This window comes from Lutra lutra, chromosome X, assembly GCF_902655055.1.
Source record: "Lutra lutra chromosome X, mLutLut1.2, whole genome shotgun sequence".
NCBI lineage: Eukaryota > Metazoa > Chordata > Mammalia > Carnivora > Mustelidae > Lutra > Lutra lutra.
In genome coordinates, this window is record NC_062296.1 from 89,952,743 (window position 1) to 89,974,225 (window position 21,483).

Below are 21,483 nucleotides of genomic sequence, written 5' to 3' on the forward strand. Positions count from 1 at the left end.
CCATTCTCTCACTATGGGAACCATCAACGTCACCTGGATCATGGCAAAACTTCAAGGTCAACATGGATATAGGAGACATCATCACCTCTTGACTGGCCACCTGGAAAAATCTTATGGTAATAACTGTGGTGTGGAACCTAGATGACTAACCTGCACTCGGTCTCAGTCACTACTGATGTTAGACACACATTATATATATAAACTCGGTGGGGGTGTTAAGTAATCTTTTTTTAAAGGAAACTCTAAGCTCAGTGCTTAGAACTCTTGAACTTACAACCTGAGATCAAGAGTCACGTGCTCCACCGACTGAACTTTAATCCTGTAAGAGCTAATGCTTACTAGCATTGTTTGAGATATGATTTTTTACCTGAATACCTACTCAAAAAAACCCAAAACAAAATCACGGGTACACTAATGTTAGTGATGCTATCAAACTTACCTGGAAATCTCCACATCAGAAGGTCTGTGGGGATGCTTGGGGCATATCATCACTTACCGAAACACGGGCAACGTCGCTGATAAAAACCATTACGAAGGTCATCATGATCTCTTGACAGGAATCTGAAAACCACACTGTGACAAATGTGTCTACAAACACATATTTCCCACCAGGACACCTGCAAATACCCTCCTCTCTGCCTGGATACCTGCAGTACTCCAAGTTCTGCACCACTGTTAAAAATACCGTCATCTTCTACTGCTGTCAAGTAACACACCGTTGCTACCGTGACACAGAAGTTTGTAACCGTTATATGGATACCCATAAATCACTCAAAACTCCCAGGGTTAAACACATTTTCTCTGAAATAAAGAAAGGTACATGGTTACTGGTATTGACAAGGATACTATCGTCTCTAAACTTAAATACCTAAACAAATGAACAGCAAGTGAGAAAAATATGGCAACCAAAAGTTTAGGCAAGTGAATCTTACTTACTTCTCTGTATATGAAAGTCAGATGGCCTGTGCTGTGGTTTAGGCCCACTTCATCACTGACCTTGACACCAGCAATGTCCCATGTTATCTACCAATAATGGGTTTATCATGTTCTGACATGAGCCTGAAAACCATATTGTGGAGAATAAATCCTTCTTCCACTACACCTGCAATTTCTCTTGGTTACTTGTGGAAGGAACGCTCAGGTAAAAGCTGAGGACATACCCTTCTCTCTTGATGGATACCTGCAAAAATTCCAGGGTCAATAATGCTATGATAGATTACGGGACAGAATATCTGGATCTTTCTGTCACTCCCAACTGTTAAATACATAGTATCTCTAAACAAGAATACAGAAAATCACATTCTTACTAGTGTTACTAGGGGCACATTAATTTCTTAACAGAATACATCCCAAAATAACATAAATGTAAGCGTCTCAAACATTAATTATATAGATGCCTGGAAATAAAAATGTCTCTAATAAGATGTCATATAATCTCATACCTGTATACTAACAGAGACCGTAACAGGATATCTGCAAACAAACTCAGTAACACCAACGTTAGCGACACCACCCTCACCTACTTTCCTATTGGAGAGCAGAGGGTCTGGATAGTGGTAGAACCCACGTCATCACTTACCAGGTTAAGAGCAAGGTTCCATTAACGAATATTGTTAGGTTCACTGGGTTTTCTTGACAAGAGCCTGAAGAAACACACAGGAAAAATGTGTTTACGCAACTTATTCTACCAGAACTCCTGCTAATAATCCTTTTCATTTCCATTATCATGGAGCACGTCAACTCTACTTTGATACTTGTATTAATTCAGGTCAACACCTTTGTCAGAAGAGACAACCATGTTTTAACTGGACTCCTGCAAAAATACTGTGGTTACTGCTGGCACGGGAACTTCTTGACAATCACAGATACAATCAAATGTCAGCACTCACAGAGTTAAACACATTATCTCTAAAATATAAAAAGTGTAAAGTCAAGGCCACTAGAGTTGGTAAGGACTCTACCATTTCTTACCTGAATACAGCAACAAAATCATAGTAACAAGAAGTGTCAGGGACACAATCACTTACCTACATAGTAGGATCAGAAAGAGTGCGCTGTGGTTTAGGCCCACATTATCCCTTACCTCAATATCCCTATATGCCTCATTAAATGTGAGAGGGGAGCCTATTAATCATGAGGTCTTCACATAAGCCTGAAAACACAGTGTGGAAAATGTGTTCAGTACATGCTTTGTTCTACCTGGTCTGGTCTACTGCAGTTTCCACTGGTCAAGGGCATCCCTTTGAGGCTCATCACCACCATGTGGATACTTTTAGCAGTCCAAGACTAAACCCTGGTTGAGAGAGACCTTCCCCTCTTAAAGAGATACCTGTAAAAATTCCATGTTTAATATTGTGAAGATGGACAATATGATAAAAGTATAGGCAGGTATCCAGATATTCTATCAGTAGGTGTGTACGAAACACAACCTCTGAACAGGAATACAGTAAAATATTGTGCTTACTCATATTGTTAGGGACGAATTAATCTTACTACATACAAGCCAGAAATACAGGTAATATAAGACTACTTAAGTCATCATTAATTACATACGTATCTGAAAAATACGAAGGTCTAATGAGTTAATGCACTGTCATCTCATACCTGTACAACAGCAGAAACCTTAGCATGATACCTACAGAAAAAACATGCTAACTGTGTTCGGGACACCATCCTCACTTACCTAAGACATCTGAAGAATAGGTGATCTCAAGTATGGTGTAACATCCACAATATCACATACCAGGTTACGAGCAGGGTCCCATTAATGGGACTGCAACAGGACTAACTACCATAACCTGAAAAAACAAAATTGACAAGTATGTTTAAGACAAAAGTTGTTTTGCTCTTCCACAGGAGGCCTACATGCCTCCACCGGGGCTGCTGCTACATCTCTAGTGATCCCTGAGAAGTTCCGGCACATTCTGTGAGTATTCAACATCGATCTCGATGGGCGACAGAAAAGAGCCTTTGCCATCACTGCAATTAAGGATGTGGGGTGAAGATATGCTCACATGGTGTTGAGGAAAGCAGACATTGATCTCCCCAAGAGGACAGGAGAGCTCCCTGAGGATGAGGGGGAATGTGCAATCACCATTATGCAGCATCTATGCCAATGTAAGACCCCAGACTGGCTTCAGACAGACGAAAGGACATGAAGGATGGAAAATATAACCAGGTCCTGGCCAATGGTCTGGACAACAAACTTTGTGAAGACCTGGAGTGACTGAAGAAGATTCAGGCCCCCCAAGGGCTGTGCCACTTCTGGGGACTTTGCGTCCAAGGCCAGTGCATCAAGACCACAGGCTGCCATGGCCACACTGTGGGGGTGTCCAAGAAGAAATAAATCTGTGGGCCTGTCTGTTAATAGCTTATACACCTAAAAAAAAGAAAAAGTTTTTCACCTGGGGGAAAAAAGAATACATAAAATTAACACTGGTTATTTCCATCATTAGAAAACCTATCAACACTACTTGGTTCTTGGCATAACTAGAACTTCAAGGTCAACTCCATTGTTAGAGAAGGCATCATCTCCTGAGTACCTGTAAAAAATTTCACTCTCAACACTGTGATGTGGAACAGGAGGATGACTTACCTGGATACCTGCATATCCCGCGGTCACCATCTAAACTTTAAATAATTACTAGCATGGTTACTAGCCTACTCTATCATTTCTTACCTGAATACCTGTAAAAACAAAAACAAAAACATAGTCATAAAGAAGCTGGGAAATCCATCCACACTTACCCACCTATCAGATGGTTAGATTGTTTCTAGGGAGCTTGAGGCCCACATCAACACTTACCTGAATGAAAGCAAAGTCCTATTATTGATCATTATGGGGTTCACCAGGATTTCTTGACAGGAACTTGAATAACATACAGTGACAAATGGGTCTATAGGATACCCTCTCTACCAGGTCATGGAAATAATCTTGTGCACTTATATCATTGTAGGATCCATTGACTCTACATGGGATCTTTCAGTACTCCACGGTCTATGCCATTGCCATCATGTTTTGATTACCTACAAAAACACCATGGTAACTTGTGGGGTCTGAAACCATTTATTCCATGAATACCCATGAATCGCTGAATATTCACATGGTTTTATGTAAATTTCCTCTAAAACACAAAAAATTTGGATAATAGGTTTGCCAGAATTGGTAAAAACGCTATCAGTTCTGCCTGAATGCCTTAAAAAAAAAAAAAAAACCCACATCGTAAAACAAATTCAAGTAATCAACAAAATTTAATGGCAAAAGACTCATGAAGATCAGAGGGTCTGATGTAGTGAAAGTACACCTCATCAGATATCTGGATACCAGAAACGTACCCCCTTTACCGACCATCATCAGATTCATTGAAATCTTTCGACAGGAACCTGAAAAACACATGATCTACGTGTAAAGGGACACAACTTGTTCTACCAAGACACCTGTAAATAACCTTGGTCAGTTTATCATTCTGAGACATATCAACTATACCTAAACACCTGTAGTACTCCAAGGTCAAAATCATCACCAGATAAGACAATATTTCTCCATGGGACACCTCCAAAATCGTTGGTTATTGCTGCGGTTGAGGATACAATGTTAATTACCTCGATATGGCAATCCCTCATTACTCACAAGGTTAAACAAAAATCTTTCCTAAAATGTAAAAAGTAAAACTCATGGTTTCTATAATTAGTAAGGACTATCAATTCCTACCTGAACACCTGCAAAGAAATCATGGTAACAACTCTTAGGGACACCGTCAACACTTACCTATCTGGAGATCAGATGGCCTGTGCTGTGATTTAGGGCCACAGCCTCACTTATCTGGAAACATACCAGCAATGTCTGCCATTACCATCAATGCTAGGCGCACAGTGATGTCTTTTTCAGGTTGCTGTCCAGACATGATGAGATCTATGTTAAAGGAAACAACTTTTTTCTAGCAAGGTATCTGCAAATAAGCTGGCCGCTCCATCATTATGGGACACACCAGCTCTACCTGGGTATTTTCAGTAATCAAAGATCAACACTGATGTCAGATAAAATCAGCCTTACTTCACTGGACACCGACAGAAAACCCATGGGTAGTACTATGATGGAAAACAGCGTGATAAACAGCTGGATATGTGCTATCCTTAGACACTCAGAGGGCCAGACAAACTTTTCCTAAGATAAAAAGTGAATGTATCTAATGAGTTAATGTCACATCATCTCGTATATGTAAACTAGCGAAGAGCTTAACAGGAAACTTACAAAGAAAGTATGGTACACTGTGTTAGAGACACCATCCTCACCCACCCGGATAGCTGAAACTCAGATTTCCATACTGAGATAAGACCCACTTCACCACGTGTCTGGTTACCAGCAAGTTCCCCCTGACAACCACTGTCTACTTCACTGTGATGTCATGACTGCACAGAACCTTGAGAAACACGCTCAGCAAATGTGTTGTTGCAGGATACAACTTGTCTAGCCGCAGAAAGAAATAGTACATTTGTAAATAATCTTGGTCACTTCCATCATTAGGGGAAGCATAAAAGGACACGTATTTTGGCATAACTTTAAGGTCAACACCATTGTTAGATGCATTAACTTGTAGAAATCTCATGGTCAATGCTTGATGTACGGCAGCAGTAAGTTACCTAGACCTGCATAGCCCTTTATCACTACTAACATTAAATACACACTGTACCTAAATTTAAAAAAATAAAAAAGGCATATACTTACTAGCATTGGTTGGGACAGTATCATTTAACTGGAAACCTGCAATGGAAACATTGTGACAGAACAGTTAGGAACACCACCTACACTTACCTAAATATCTGAAAATCAATTTGTAAGGAGCAGAAGGCCCATATCATCACTTACCTGAATATAAGCAAAGTCCCAGCAATGATCACTTTGAAATTTACCATGACCTCTCAATGGTAATTTAAACAACTCTGTGGAAAACGTGTCTAGAGACCCTCCTTTGAGACTAGAAATACTATTTGCAGTGTTTGTTGCCATTACTGCAGGACCCATCAGATCTTTCTGGATTGTTGCAATACTTCAAGGTCCATGCCAAACAAATACGCCTTCATCTCTTCCCTGCTCACCTGTGAAAACACCAATATTATGACTGTATCACACCACTCCATGATTATGGGTATTCATGGCATAATTTGCCCAATACTCACATGACTAAACATACATTTTCTCTGAAATAGAAACACAATAGCATGACTACTACAACTGGTAAAATTCGCTATCATTTCTTACCTGATCATCTGAAAAAAAACATGGCAAACAAGTTTAGTCGATCAATAACACTTACCTAGGTACGTGAAGATCAGATGATTTGAAATGGTGAAGGTGAACATCATCACTTACGTGGGCAACAGAAATGTCCACAGAGAATGACTAGTATTAGGTTCATCATCACCTCTTGACAGGAACCTAAAAAACACATTATGATATATGTGTAAAAAGGACGCAGCTCACTCTAACACAACACTTATGAATAAGCTTGGTCATTCCCATCATTACGAAAGCATCAACCCTGCCTGAATATCTGTAGCTCTCCAAGGTCAAGACCATTGTCAGGTAATACAGCTTTTACAGGACACCTACAAAATTTCCATGATAAGTACTGTGGTTGAGATATGACCAAAACCTGATATGTGTAATCCCTCACCACTCAGAGTTAAACAAGAGTTTTCTCTAAAAGCTGAAAACTCATGGTTTCAAGAATTAGTTTGGAATCTATCATTTCTTACCTGAATACTTGCAAAGAAGTCATGGTAATAGCAAGTAGCAAGTGTTAGGGATACCATCATGACTTACCAACCTATCTGAAGATCACATGGTCTGTATTGTGACTTAGGCCCACATCATCACTTACTATGACATCAGCAATGCCCCATGGTAACTGCCATTGATGGGCTCACTGTGATGTATTGACAGGAGTCTGAAAAAAATACAAACTGCTATAGAAAATATTTTTGGTGCCTATCTTACTCTACCTCTATACCTGCAAATTCCCTTGGTCACTGTATCATTTCAGGAACCATCAGTACCACCTAGTTATTTATAGATCTCTAAGGTAATCCTTGAAGAGACACCTTCCTCTTTTCATGGTATACCTGTGATAATTTCATAGTCAATGAAGTAGTGAAGGACAATATGATTAATTACCTGGATATCTGCAAATCCGTCTATCACCACTATGTTAAGTACACATTATCTCTAAACACGAATACCAAAAAAAAAATCTTATTCCTATCAATATTATAAGGGACAAATTAAACTCTAAAGAAATACATACCAAAAGCAAAGTAAATTCAAGAGACTTGAAATGATAAATTTGTAGATATCTGAATATGGAAAAGTCTTTAGGGGCGCCTAGCTGACTCAGTTGGTGGAGCATGACTCTCGATCTCGGGGTTGTAAGTTCGAGCCCCATGTTGGGTGCAGAGATTATTTAAAAATAAAGTCTTTTAAAAAGGGGGCACCTAGGTAGCTCACTTTTAAGCAGCTGCCTTTGGCTTGGGTCATGATCCTGGGGTCCTGGGATCAAGCTCCATGTCAGCTTCCCTGCTCAGCAGGGAGTCTGTTTCTCCCCCTCCCTCTGCCCCTCCCCCCTGCTCATGCACACATCCTCTCTCTCTCAAATAAATAAAATATTTTTTAAAAAATCTTCCAATAAATAGGGGCACCTGGGTGGCTCAGTGGGTTAAAGCCTCTGCCTTAGGCTCAGGTCATGATCTCAGGGTCCTGGGATCAAGCCCCGCATCAGGCTCTCTGCTCAGCAGGGAGCCTGCTTCCTCCTCTCTCTCTGCCTGCCTCTCTGCCTACTTGTGATCTATCAAATAAAATAAATAAAATCTTCAAAAAAAAAAAATCTTCCAATAAAGAAAGAAAGAAAGAAAGAAAGAAAGAAAGAAAGAAAGAAAGGTCTGGGCCACCTCGGTGGCTCAGTTGGTTAAGCATCAGTTGATTTTGTCTCAGGTCATGATCTTGGGGTCATGGGACTGAGCCCCGAGTCTGGCTCTGAACCCCTCAGGCCCTGTGTTTGAGATTTTCCCTCTCCCTCTACCCCTCCCCCCATTCATAATCTCTTTCTAAAATAAAAAAATCTAAAGAAATAGAAGGTCTTTAATTAGTCAATATCACATCATCTCATACCTACATATTAGTAAAAATCTTAACCTGATACCCATAAAAATTAAAAAAAAAAACATTAACACAAATGTTAAGGACATCATCCTCACTTAACCTAGATACTCAAGTTCAGATGGTCTTTATTGTAGTAGGATTCACTTTAACACTTACCTGGTTGCCAGCAAGGCTGTGTTAAAAACCATTTTAAGCTCACCTTGTTTTCTTAACAGGAACCTGAAGAAACACATACAAATGAGTTTAAGATACAATTTGTTCTACCAAGACACCTGCACCCATCCTTGTTCATGTCCATTATTATGGAACACCTCAGCTCCACCAGCATATTCGCACCAATTCAAGGTCAACAGCATTGTCAGCAGAGACTAATATGACTTGACCGGATACCTGGAAAAACCCTGTGGGTCCAGATGAGATCAACTCCTCAATATGTACATGATTAAACACAGATTTTCTCTACAATGTACAAAGTATAAACTCATGGTTATTAGAATTGGTAAGGACTCTATCATTTCTTACCTGAATATCGGCAACAAAATCATGGTAATGAGAAGTGTTAAGGACCCCACCATCACTTACCTAAGTGTGTGAGGATCAGATGGTCTGTTTGTGGTTTTGTCCCACATCTCTTACCTCACTATGTGCTATGTGTCTCCTTCACTACTCACAGTCATAGTATTAATAGGAACCTGAAAAACAAGCTGTGGAAAGTGTTCAGTACACATCTTATTCTACCTAGACACCCACAGAATTCCCTTGGCCCGTTGTATCATTTTATAACTCATCAAGGTCACCTGAATTACTGAAGAACTCTGAGGTTAAACCCTCATATGAGATACCTTCCTTTCTTGAAGCGGTAGATGCAAAAAATTCCGTGGTTACTTGCCTATCTGTCACCACTCTGAGTATAAAAAACACATTATCTCTAAACAAGAAGATAGTTAAGACTCATGCTTGCTAGTATTGTTCAGGACAAATCAAATTCCTAACTGTAAAGATGCCCCCAAACAAGTTTTTAGAAGAGTCTTGGGAATGTTAATTACCTAGATGTCTGAAAATAACCAAAAGTCTCTAATGAGTGTATGGCCCGTCACATCCTACCTCTATTAGCAAAGACCTTAATAGGATACCTGCAAAAAACCACAACACATGTGTTGGGGACGCATTCCTTATCTAGATACTGAAGATCGCACAGTCTGCACTGTAGTAAGAACCACTTTATCACTTACCTGGTTACTAGCGCTGTTGAATAATGACCATCGCTAGATTCACTGTGATTTCTTGACTCGAACCTGAAAAACACATGCAGTGGCTATGTTTAAGAACACAACTAGTGGGGTGCCTGGGTGGCTCAGTCGGTTGGGTGTCTGACTCTTGATTTTGCTCAGATCATGATCTCAGGTTTGTGGGATCAGGCCCCACATCAGGCTCCGCACTCGGTGTGGAATCTGCTTGAGATTCTCTCTCTCCCTTTGCCCTTCCACCCCTTCTCTCTCTCTCAAGATAAATATATCTTAAAACACACACACACACACACACACACACACACATACACAACTTGTTTGGAGTGCCTGGGTGGGTCAGCCAGTTAAACATCCAACTCTTGATCCCAGCTTAGGACTTGTTCTCAGGGTGGTGAGTTCGAGCCCCGTGTTGGGCTTCACGCTGCCCCCCACCATGAAAAAGAATACAACTTGTTCTACCATGATTCCTACAAATAATCTTAGCTACCTTCATTATCAGGGAAGTTTCAACACTACCTCGATCTTGGCAGAACTTCAAAGCTAACACTGTTAGAGATGCTATCATTTGTTTACCAAGTGCTTGTAGAAATCTCCTAGTCAGTAGTGTTTGGCAGTAGTAGTAGGCAGTCTAGTAGGATAACCCGAATACCTCTTTATCCCTCAGTCTCTTCTATATATAAACATACATTACATCTAAACTCTAAAATACTAAAGGCTAATGCTTACTAGCATCAGCAGGTACAATATCATTTCTTACCTGAATACCTGCCCCCCACACTCCCCCCCAAAAAAAAGAAAGAAAGGGTAGCACAAATGTTAGGGACATCATCCTCACTGACCTCAATATCTGAAGATCACCTGATCTTCAAGGGGCTAAAGGCCCATATCAGTACTTACTGAGATACATGCAAAGTCTCTGTTAATGACAAGGATCAGGTTCACTATGAACTCTTGACTGGAACCTGAAAAATACATTGTGACAAATGTTTACCTGAGGACACACACCTTCATACGGGCATCTGTAAATAACCACCTTCATTTCCATCATGGCAGGATTCATCAACCTAGCTGGATTTTTGCAATATTCAAGGTCTAGCTATACTGAGACACCATCATCTCCTAATTACTTATCTATAAAATACCATGGTTATAATTGTGAGGCAGAATTTCAGGGTAGTGACCTGGAAAAATACAAATTACTCATTACTCACATGATTACACATACTTTTTCTATACAATATGACAGCAGGATAACATGGTTTTTAGCATTGGCAAAACATCATCATTGCTCGCTTACCTGAATCCCTGCTAAGAGCTCACATAATTAAAGCAGGTCTGGGCAATCCAACATCATTCGGCCAGGTATATAAAGATCAGATGGTCTGTGATGTGTATATCATCACTTACCCGCATACCAGAGATGTCCCGCTGTTACTGACTTAAGATTTCATCATGGTATCTTGATAAGAACCTGAAAAACACTTTATAAAGTATTTATTAAGGGATACAAGTTTTCTTTTTTAACCAGAACATCTGCAAATAACCACAGATGCTCTTCAGAGCACATCAAGTCTACCCGGATACTCGGATTAATTCAGGGTCAACACCACTGTCCGATAACACCATCATTTCATAACATAAAAACTGTAAAAATCCCATATCTACTAACTGGAGGCAGACCCCATGACATTTACCTGGATCCACAAAATCCCTCAATGCTCACAGAGTTGAATATAATTTTCTCTGAAATATAAAATGTAAAAACCTATAATTACAAGTATTGGTTTGGAACCTATCCTTTATTAATTGAATACTTGTAAGAATTATGTTAACAAGAAGTATTAGAGGTACCTACATCACTTCTTACCTATCCATGCGAAGAGCAGATCATCTATGCTGTGGTTTAGGCCCACATCATCACTCACCTTGATAACAGCAATATCCTCTGTGAACTTATCACTGATAAGCTCACCAGGGGGTCTTGACATGAATCCAAAAAACACATTGTGAAAAACGTGTTTGGTGCATGAATCATTCTACCTCTACGCCTACAAATTCCCTTCGTCATTTGTATGATTTCGGGGTCGACCCATCAAGTTTACCTGGATACCTGCAGAAGTCCAAGGTTAAACTTTAGAAAAAAACATCCTCCACTTGTGGAGAGAGGCCTGCAAAAGTCCATGGTTACTAAGGTTTGATGGAGAATATGATAAATCACAGAATGCCTGCCTATCTCCTTACAAATGTTAAGTACACATTAGTTCCAAAGAGAATACTGTAAAATCTATGCTTATTAGTATTGTTATGAACAAATTTCTTAATAGCGTACATGCTGAAAGAGAACTTAATATAAGTGTTTCTACAACATCACTAATTGTCTAGATGCCTGAAATAAAGGTCTCTCCTGAGTTAATGTCACGTAATAGTTGTACACTAGCAAAGACCTTAAAGAGATACTTGCAAAAAACATGATAACACAAGGGTTATGAACATGGTCCCCGCTTACCTTGATATTTGAAGGTCAGGTTGTCTGTACTGTGCTCAGACCCACATCATCACTCACCTGGTTAAGAGCAATGTTCTGTTAATGTGTTTAATGACACAACTACTTCTACCAGGACACCTGCAAATAACCTTGACCACTTCTGCCATTATGGGACACGTCAACTATCTCTAGACACTTATAGTCCTCCCAAATTAATAACCATTGTCAGATTAAGACCACCATCTGGTGACTTTATACCTACAGGATTCCCATGGTTACCTGTGTTGTGGAACACCATGATTGTTACCTCACTCTCAGGGTTAAATATACATTTTCTCTCAAATACCAAAAGTGAAAACTTGGGGCACTGGGTGGCTCAGATGGTTAAGCATCTGCCTTTGGCTCAGGTCATGATCTCCAGGTCCTGGGATTGAGCCCTGTGTTGGGCTTCCAGCTCAACAGGGAGTCTGCTTCTTCCTCTCTCACTGCCTTGCCCCCTGCTTGTGCGCTCTCTCTCTCTCGTCTGTCTTAAAATGAATAAACTTTTTTTTTTTTTTAAAAGTGAAAACTCATAGTTTCTAGAATGTAAGGACTCTACGTTTTCATACCAGAATTGTATGCAATCAAAATACCATAAATATTAATGAATCATCACTTACCTACATTTAAGATTTTATTTATTTATTTATTTATCAATCAGAGAGAGAGAGCAAGCTCACAATAGAACAAGCAGGGGGAGCAGCAGGCAAAGGGAGAAGCAGGCTCTCTGGTGAGCAAGGAGCCCGATGTGGTACTCAGTTCCAGGACCCCAGGATCATGACCTGAGCTGAAGGCAGATGCTTAACCGACTGAGTCACCCAGCCATCCCAACTTACTGACCTTTCTGAAGGTCAGCTGGTCTATGCTGTGGTTTAGGCTCACTTTCATCACTTCCCTGGACATCAGCAATGTTCCCACTAATGATCCTTGTTAGGGTCACTGTGAGGTCTTAACAGGAACCTGGAAGGCATATTATGAAGGAGGTGTCAAAGGATACCTGTAAATAACCTTGTTGATTTCCATCATTATGGGACACATTAACTCTGCCTGGATCCTAGCAGTATTCCAAGGTCAACATTTTTAGGTAAGACCACTATTTCCTAATTGCACACTTGTAAAGACCCCATGGTTCCTGCTGTGGTGAGGAACACCATAATTATCCATATACCTACAATCTCTTAACACTTGGTCCCTTGTTTAGGGACCCATCAATGGCCCCTGGATTCTGCAGAATTTCTAGGTCAAATCCTAGTAAAAGACATCTTCCTCTCATGGAGGCAAACCTGCAGAAATCCCATGGATAATAACATAATGTTGAAGATGATAAATTAATTGGACACTTGCTTATCTATCACTAGGCAAGTCAAATACATGTTACCCTTAAACATTAAGAATTCAGTAAGATTTCATGCTTACTAGTACTGTTAGGGACAAATTCTTTTTTTTTTTTTTTAAGATTTTATTTATTTGAGAGGAATAGTGAGTAAGAGAGAGAGCACGAGCAGGAGGAGGGGCAGAGAGAAGCAGACTCCCCTGCTAAGCAGGGGGTCTGACTCGGGGCTCCATCCCAGGACCCGGGGACCACAACTCAAGCTGAAGGCAGATGCTTAACCGGCTGAGCCACCCAGGTGCCAGGACAAATCCATTTTTAACTGCATACATGCCCATAACAATTTTAATGTTTAAGAGTCTAGACAACATCATTAATGTAGATTCTGGAAATAAAAATGTCTTCAATGATGGGCACTTGAATCGCTCAGTTGGTTAATCAGCTGATTTGGTTTCAGCTCACCTCATGATCTCAGGGTCTTGAGATCAAGTCCCATGTTGGGCTCTGTGCTCAGCGGGGTGTCTGCTTAAGATTCCCTTTCCCCCACCCCTCCCCTCTAAAATCAGTAAATATATCTTAAAAAAGGGGGGGGACATCTTTAATGAGTATATATTGTATCATCCCATACCCATACACTAGGCAAGACCTTAATGGGAAACCTGCAAAGAAACAAAAACCAAAAAACATGGGACACAAGTGTTAGGGCTGCCATCCTAATTTCCTGATTTCTGATTATTAGTTGCACAACTAATATATTAATTAATATAATATATATATTGTACAACATATATTATCACTTTCCTGGATACTCCATTAATGAATACTTTCACATGCCCCATGATCTCTACCCTGGAACCTAAAAAACAAACAAACAAACAAAACAAAAACATGTGGCAAGTGTGTTTAAGGATGCAACTTGTCCTACAGATCATGACAAATAAATACTCTTGGTCACTTCCATTATTAGGGAACTATCAGCACTACTTGGTTCTTGGCATATCTCCAAGGTCGACAACATTCTCAAAAGGCACCATCATCTCTTGACTGAAAACCTCTAAAAATCTCCTGGTCATTACTGTGGTTGGAAACAGCAGAATATCTTACTTGGATTTATGTGACATCCCTGCTGTACCTAAGGTTAAACACATATTATATTGAAATTTTTAAACAATGAAGAGTAATGCTTACCAGCATTGGTTGGGACATTAGATTTCCTACCTGAATGCATGTGAAAAAACCATAACACAAATTTTAGAGACTCTATCCTTGCTTACCTAGATAACCAAAGATCTGGTCTGTAGTGTGCTTAAGGCATGTATGGTCACCAGACACCAGATCTCTGTAAACAACCTTGGTGAAGTTCACCATGCTATCTTGATTGAAACCTGAAAAACACATTTTATCTCTGCCTACATATCTTTTACCTCTGGGATACATGTAAATAAAGCTGGTGGCTTCCTTAATTGCAGGATCCATCAATTCTACCTGGTTACTTGTTCTGTATTCCATCAACTATACCTCTGTTAGCAGTAATATCTTTGTCCTCTGGACACTTGCAAAAATCCCATTATTGTTACTATGGTGGGGAACACATCACAAGTCCGTGGATACAACAATTCCTCAACACTCTGATATACCTCTCTGAAAATGAATACAGCAAAATCTCACACTTACTATGAGGGACAAGTTGGTTTCTTCCTTATATGCCTGTCAAAAAAAAAGTCAGTATAAGAGTTCTTGATGCCATTCTTATTTACCTAGGTATCTGAAAGTAAGGAGGTCTCTAATGTGTACAGGTCATGTCATCTCTTACCAGTATACTAGAAAAGTTCTTACCTGATACCTGGAAAAAACAAAACAAAACATGGAAACACAAGTGTTAGGGACACTATCATTGACCCATTTGTGAAGATCAGATGTGGTGAGGAACACCATAATAATCACCTAGATATGGTAATTAAACAACAATTAACACCCACGGCATTAAACATACATTTTCTCAAAAACATAGAAAGAATTCACGATTTCTAACAGTGGTAAGGATTCTATTATTTCTTACCTCAATGCCTGCAAAACAAACATAGTAACAATAATGGTTATGTTACTTCATCAAGAGCCTTTTCCCCCCATCCCTTGATTGCTGCCAATTTTGTTGTGTACATTTGCCTCAGATGTTCAGTTTACAAGTTTGGGGGCCCTCTGGTTATAGGATTTACTTTGAGAAGTGCACTTAAAACACAATTTTTTTTTTTTATTGTTTAAAGCTGCATTCACATCAAAATTACCTTGGGAAACCTTTGATATTTGTATTTGTGGACAAAGTGAATAGTGGTTTTTTTTTAAACAGCCCCTTGCCTTTAAAAGAAATGGGTATTTTGAAAAAATATTTATCTTAACCCTTGATTACTCTAACTGCAACATTAAAACATTTGACTTACACTATTTGACCCCTCCAGTCAGCGTACTATTTCCTCATCATCTGGGCTGATTTGTCAGTCAGTCCATTGGTCTTGTTCACTGGGCTTTGTAATTTTTGTGCAAGTAAAGGCGAGGGACTAAATGCACCACTGTGTAAAGAGATCACACATGACTACCCTGTTACACTTCATCAAACAGTATGTGGGGATTTATAATTGCCTGCATTATTTTACAAAATAAATACCTCATGGCAAATACCTGATAAGCATCTAGGTTATTTCTACCGAATCTTGGTTAGCTAGGGACAGAATAAACAGTGGGTACAGGGCACTAAGGCACTCAGCGCCAAGAGCAGCTTTCACTTCCTGGGTGATCATGGGACAGGTCCTCTCACAAGATGGTCAGGAATCCTCACCACACCTTGACAAGAGAGGAGGCAGGCGCTATTATCCTCAACCTGCATTTAAAAACCTGAGAAAAACAGTCCCTTCTGAGCTGGGACTTTACACCCTTGAGTGCCCAGTAATCCTGTTAACTCGGGGGCCCCCTCCCGTTACAAAGTGTCAGAGCCTATTAGTCACCGCCCCTGTGCATCCTCCGGGTGAGAACATTTCCCCCTTTATAAACCATCACCTAATCCAGATCAGGGAGTGTGCCTTTATTTAGGGGCCTATGTTGGGCCAGCAACACAGAAAATCAAATTTCTTTTTCACAAGTCCCCTGTTTTTGTGAGCTGCTGGGGCGAACTGGGACACATTCAAGTGCCCAAAGCTTTTAGCGTGCGTTGCACACATAGTATCCAAAGAAGACGGTGACCCTCCCTGGGAGTTTCTCTAAGTAGGTCGCAGCTACCCCTTAGCCAGGTGAGTTAAATTCAAGCAGTTCAAGACTGAAGTCAGTCTTCTAAGTACACCTCAGCGGCTCAAGGCTACTCTCCTGACACATATCCGTGGCTCGGGTACCCGAACTTGCACGTCACTGATGACCACGGAGAGGGCAGTTGAGACTTAAAGGAAAGGCACAGAAATGTGCCACGTACTAAGTAGCTGATGTCTCCCTAGGGTACTTCAACCTTGGCTTTAAGGACTGAAGCACGAGTCTCGAAACCCGGAACACTTCTCATCCCAAACAGCAACAGCGCGTAACGTAGCCGGGTCACTGGCATTTAAATTCAAAATGGCGGAGGGGGTGGAGTTCAGTAATGCGCAAGCGCATACTATGGCGTCACATCCTGACCCCTGACCCAGGCGCAGGGGTGGCTGGGACTCCAAGGCAGCGCGATCGCTTGCTTTCTTCAGTGAAGATCAAATGGGTTTCTGCTCCGGTTTAACCCTACATCATCACTTACCTGGATACCAGCACTGTCCTCCATTAACCACGACTATTCTTGGGCTCATCGTGGTCTCTTGAAAGGAACAGGAAGAGCACATGGTGAAAGTTGTCTTTAGTACTAGCTGTACACTAACTAGCCACCTGCTTATTTCCTTGATCACATCTATGTTTGCTGTACATCAGTGCTACCTGATTACTTGCGGAGCTGTGAAGCTAAACCCTAATAAAAGATACCTTCCGATCTCTTGAAAGACACCTGCAAAAATCCCATGGTCAATAACACAGTGATGGTCGATACAATTCCTGCTTATTGATACATCACTATGAGTGTTAAAAAACAAAACAAAACAACACATCATCTCTGAACAAGAATATATAGCATTTCATGCTTACTGATACGGTGGGGCAAATTAACTTCTTCCCTGTATCCCTGCCAAAAACCAGGTTTATATGATCACCATCAATAATTACCTAGATACCCAAAATTCAGAAGGTCTCCAATGTGAAAATGTCATAACATTTCTTGCCTGTATATTAGCAAAGTCCTCAACTGAAAACCTATCAAAACCAAAACAAAGCACACTCTTGTTTATAAGGTTATAGTATTATAGGAACCATCATCTCTTACCTAGATATTGGGAACTCTGAAGATGTCTAACATGTAAATGCTCACAACATCTCTTTCCTGCCTACCAGCAAAATCCCTTATTTGCGGTCATTGTCAATTTCATGGTCATCTGAACCTTTAAAACCCAGGGTGGCAACCATGGTTAGGGACGCATCTTTTTCAACCTACACCGTGCCACATCTCATGGGAACTACTAGCATTAGAGGAACCATCAACTTTATCTGCATAGTTGCAAAATATCAAGGCCAAAGTCATTGAGATACCATCATCTCTTGACTGGGTACCTATAAAAATCCCATCGTCAATAGTGAGATGAAAAACACCATGATACCTTACCTGGAAACTTCAGAAGACCAGATGGTCTGTGCTCTGTTTAAGGCCCACATCATCACTTACTGATTCCATGTTCTTTACCAGTATCTCTTGATTAGAACCTATAAAAATGCATGGTGGTGACTATAAGTAGGCATACAGCTTCTACATGGGCCTCAAAAAATTCCATGATCACTACTATTATTAGGGGGACCATGAACTCTACCTGGATTCTTTAGTTTGAAGGTCCACACTGTAGTTACAGAGATCATGACCTCTTGAACGGGAACTGAAAAAACACATGGTGGAAACCCTGGTTAGGGATACATGTTCATCCATCTGGACCCCTGCTAATTCCATCTCTCTGTTGCATTAGGGCAGCCACTAACTCTGCCTGAATGCTGGGAGAACCCTAAGGTCAACACTGTAGTTTCAGACACCACTATGGATTCACTAGACACCTGCAAATATCCCACGGTTACTAATGTAGTGAGGACTTTGATGTCTTGTTGGGGCGCCTGCAAATATCTTTGTCACTACTAAGTGTTAAGACAAATCATCTCTGAATTAAAAAAACCAAACAAGTGTAAAATCTGATGGTTACTACTTTTGTTAGGGACATTGATTTTTTACTTGAATACCTGCAAAAACACATGGTAATAATAAGAGCTTGGGATAGCATCATGACTTTTCTAGATATTTGGAATTCATATGGTCTCTACCGTGTTTAAGGCCCACCTCATCTCCTACCTGGATATTAGCAAAGTCCCACATTTACTCCCCTTATTAGTTTGCCATCATTTATGGATTGAAACCTGCAAAATGCCATGGTCTGCAGTGGTGAAGGATACCATTATAACTTATCTGAACAATTCCAAAATACCACAATGTCTACCTGGTTAAAGCCTACATTATTTCTTGTCCTGTTATCTAGCAAATCCCATGGTTACTACTGTGGCTAATTTCACCTTCATTTCTTTACTGGAACCTGCCAAAAAAACCCACAAACAAACCATGATGACAACTCTAATTAGAGATACATTGTCTCTTACCAGGACACCTGGAAATCCCATGGTCGTTACCACGGTTTAGGTCACCATCATTATTTAATGGATACTGAAAGGCAGCAGAATACGCCTCTTTGGCCTGAGAATTATTTTGAACTGATTATTTTGAGCAACTGCAGACACAGGAAAAAGCTCTGGAAGCTCAGTAGAAGTTATGCTTTTGTAAGAAAAATATGTATCAGAAAGGGGCCTATCCTAAGAAGACAGCCATTACCAGAGAAGTCTGTCAGGTGAGTAAGTCATCTGCATGGCTAAGCAAACTGTTTGGAGACATTTCCTCTTCACATCTTCCTGTGAATTGCCCTTCTCCCCTTGGAAGCCCCAGGTCCCTGGCCCTTGCCTTGGCTCAGGATAGAATATGTCTCAACTGCCTGGCTGCCTTTTGAATTTCATTTCTTTGTGGGGTTCCCATATGTCCATATGTGCATAAATATCTAAAAATTTTTTTTTTTCTTGTTAATGGGTCTTTTGTTACTGGAGGGTTTCAACCAAGAACCTAGAAGGGCAAAGGGAAATTATTTTTTCTCCCCTACAAGACTTTCCCAGCCCTGTATTTACTTGAGGTTTGCCATCAGTTCTTAACTAAATACTTGTAAAATACCTTGGTCACCACAGTGATCTATGACAGATCATCTTAGTTGGTTATCTACAGAAGCCTATGGTCTCTGCGAGGTTTAGAAAAGCATAGCTTGGGGCGCCTGGGTGGCTCAGTGGGTTAAGCCGCTGCCTTCGGCTCAGGTCGTGATCTCAGGGTCCTGGGATCGAGCCCCACATCGGGCTCTCTGCTCAGCAGGGAGCCTGCTTCCTCCTCTCTCTCTGCCTGCCTCTTTGCCTACTTGTGATCTCTCTCTGTCAGATAAATAAATAAAGTCTTTAAAAAAAAATAAAAAAAAAAAAAAGAAAAGCATAGCTTTCATGGAGATCTACAAATTATCCAGATAAATGCCATCATTAGGGATACTTCATCTCCAACCAGGGAAACTATAAAATAGCTTGGAACTCCCATTATTAGTTACACGTCATTTCTTACCTGGATACCTTCAAATGTTATGGTCACCACATTTCCAGGGACATCAACATCTCTTACCTGGATACATGGAAAATTTCTTGTTTGCTATTGTGGTTAGGAGTGCCATCAACTCTTGACCACAATGCTCTGCGAAGCCCCATCATCACTTTACTAGACCTCTGAAAAGTCCCGTGGTTTCTTCTGTGGCTAGAATTCCCATCATAGGGGCGCATGGGTGGCTCAGTGGGTTAAGCCTCTGCCTTTGGCTCAGGTCATGATCTCGGGGTCCTGGGATCGATCCCCACAACGGGCTCTCTGCTCAGTAGGAAGCCTACTTGCCCCTATCTCTCTGCCTACTTGCGATCTCTCTCTCTGTCAAATAAATAAATAAATAAATAAATAAATAAAATCTTAAAAAAAAAAAAGAATTCCCATCATACCTGGAATACCACAAAATGTCATGTTCACTAATGTAATAAGGGATACCATCAGCTTCTACCTGCCTACTTGAGAAATCCCAATTTCGGTGCTTTAGTTAAGGCTGCCATCTCTGAACTGGGTATCTACAAAATACCATGGTTACTCCCCTGGCTAAATGCATCATTTCTTACCTCTAGAACTTCCAAGACTCTACATTTACCACCTCATTTCCTACCTGGATATGTACTAACTCCCACAGACATTATGATGGTTAGGCCTCAGTCATTTGTTCACCCTAGATCTACAAAATCCCATGGATATGACCGTGGTTAGGGACACTATTATCTCTTCCCTGGATTCCTTTAAAAACCACAGTTACCAAAATGTAAGAGCCGCTGTCATCTCTTACCTGAGTATCTGTCAATCTCATGGTCATGGAATGTCTTGAATAGACGTTTAAGGGCTTCATGCTCTGACTTTTTTTTTTTTTTAAGATTTTATTTATTTATTTGACAGAGAGAGATCACAAGTAGACAAAGAGGCAGGCGGAGAGGGAGAGAGGGAAGCAGGCTTCCTGCTGAGCAAAGAGCCCAATGTGGGAGTCGATCCCAGGACCCTGAGATCATGACCTGAGCCGAAGGCAGCGGCTTAACCCACTGAGCCACCCAGGCGCCCCTCATGCTCTGACTTTTGCCTGTCTCATCCGCCTCAGCCCCAGCCGCCCCTTCTCATCCTTTATAATGTGAACATTCTAAGTATTTGAACATCCCTGAAAATTCCTTTCTCTCCTGGTTACAGGTGGTAGAAGACTCAAGCCAGCCTTTATCATTCACTGGGCACTGATTACTGACATCTCTTTGCAACTCACTGTTGAGCGGCCTGGAAATTTGGCCACGGTGGAGGTATTTATGCCACGGAAATCGGCAAATGCTACACATTAGGTCTTTTGTTTTGGGCATTTACCAGCATGTGCTGATGAATAAAATAAATGAACAGGGAGAGGTACTCCTGAATAATGACAACGCCATCTTGCTTCCTCAT

General features: G+C 40.7%; 1 non-coding gene and 1 pseudogene across 1 annotated transcript; one reads left to right on the forward strand and one right to left on the reverse strand.

Moving 5' to 3' along the window:
- Window positions 1–13: 13 nt before the first annotated feature.
- On the forward strand, window positions 14–3,346 carry LOC125091547 (40S ribosomal protein S18-like; annotated as a pseudogene).
- A 13,478-nt stretch (window positions 3,347–16,824) lies between these two features.
- LOC125092554 (small nucleolar RNA SNORA76) lies at window positions 16,825–16,953 on the reverse strand. The gene has a single exon (XR_007125008.1). It is a non-coding gene; the product is annotated as a small nucleolar RNA SNORA76 (small nucleolar RNA).
- Between the last annotated feature and the right edge of the window lie 4,530 nt (window positions 16,954–21,483).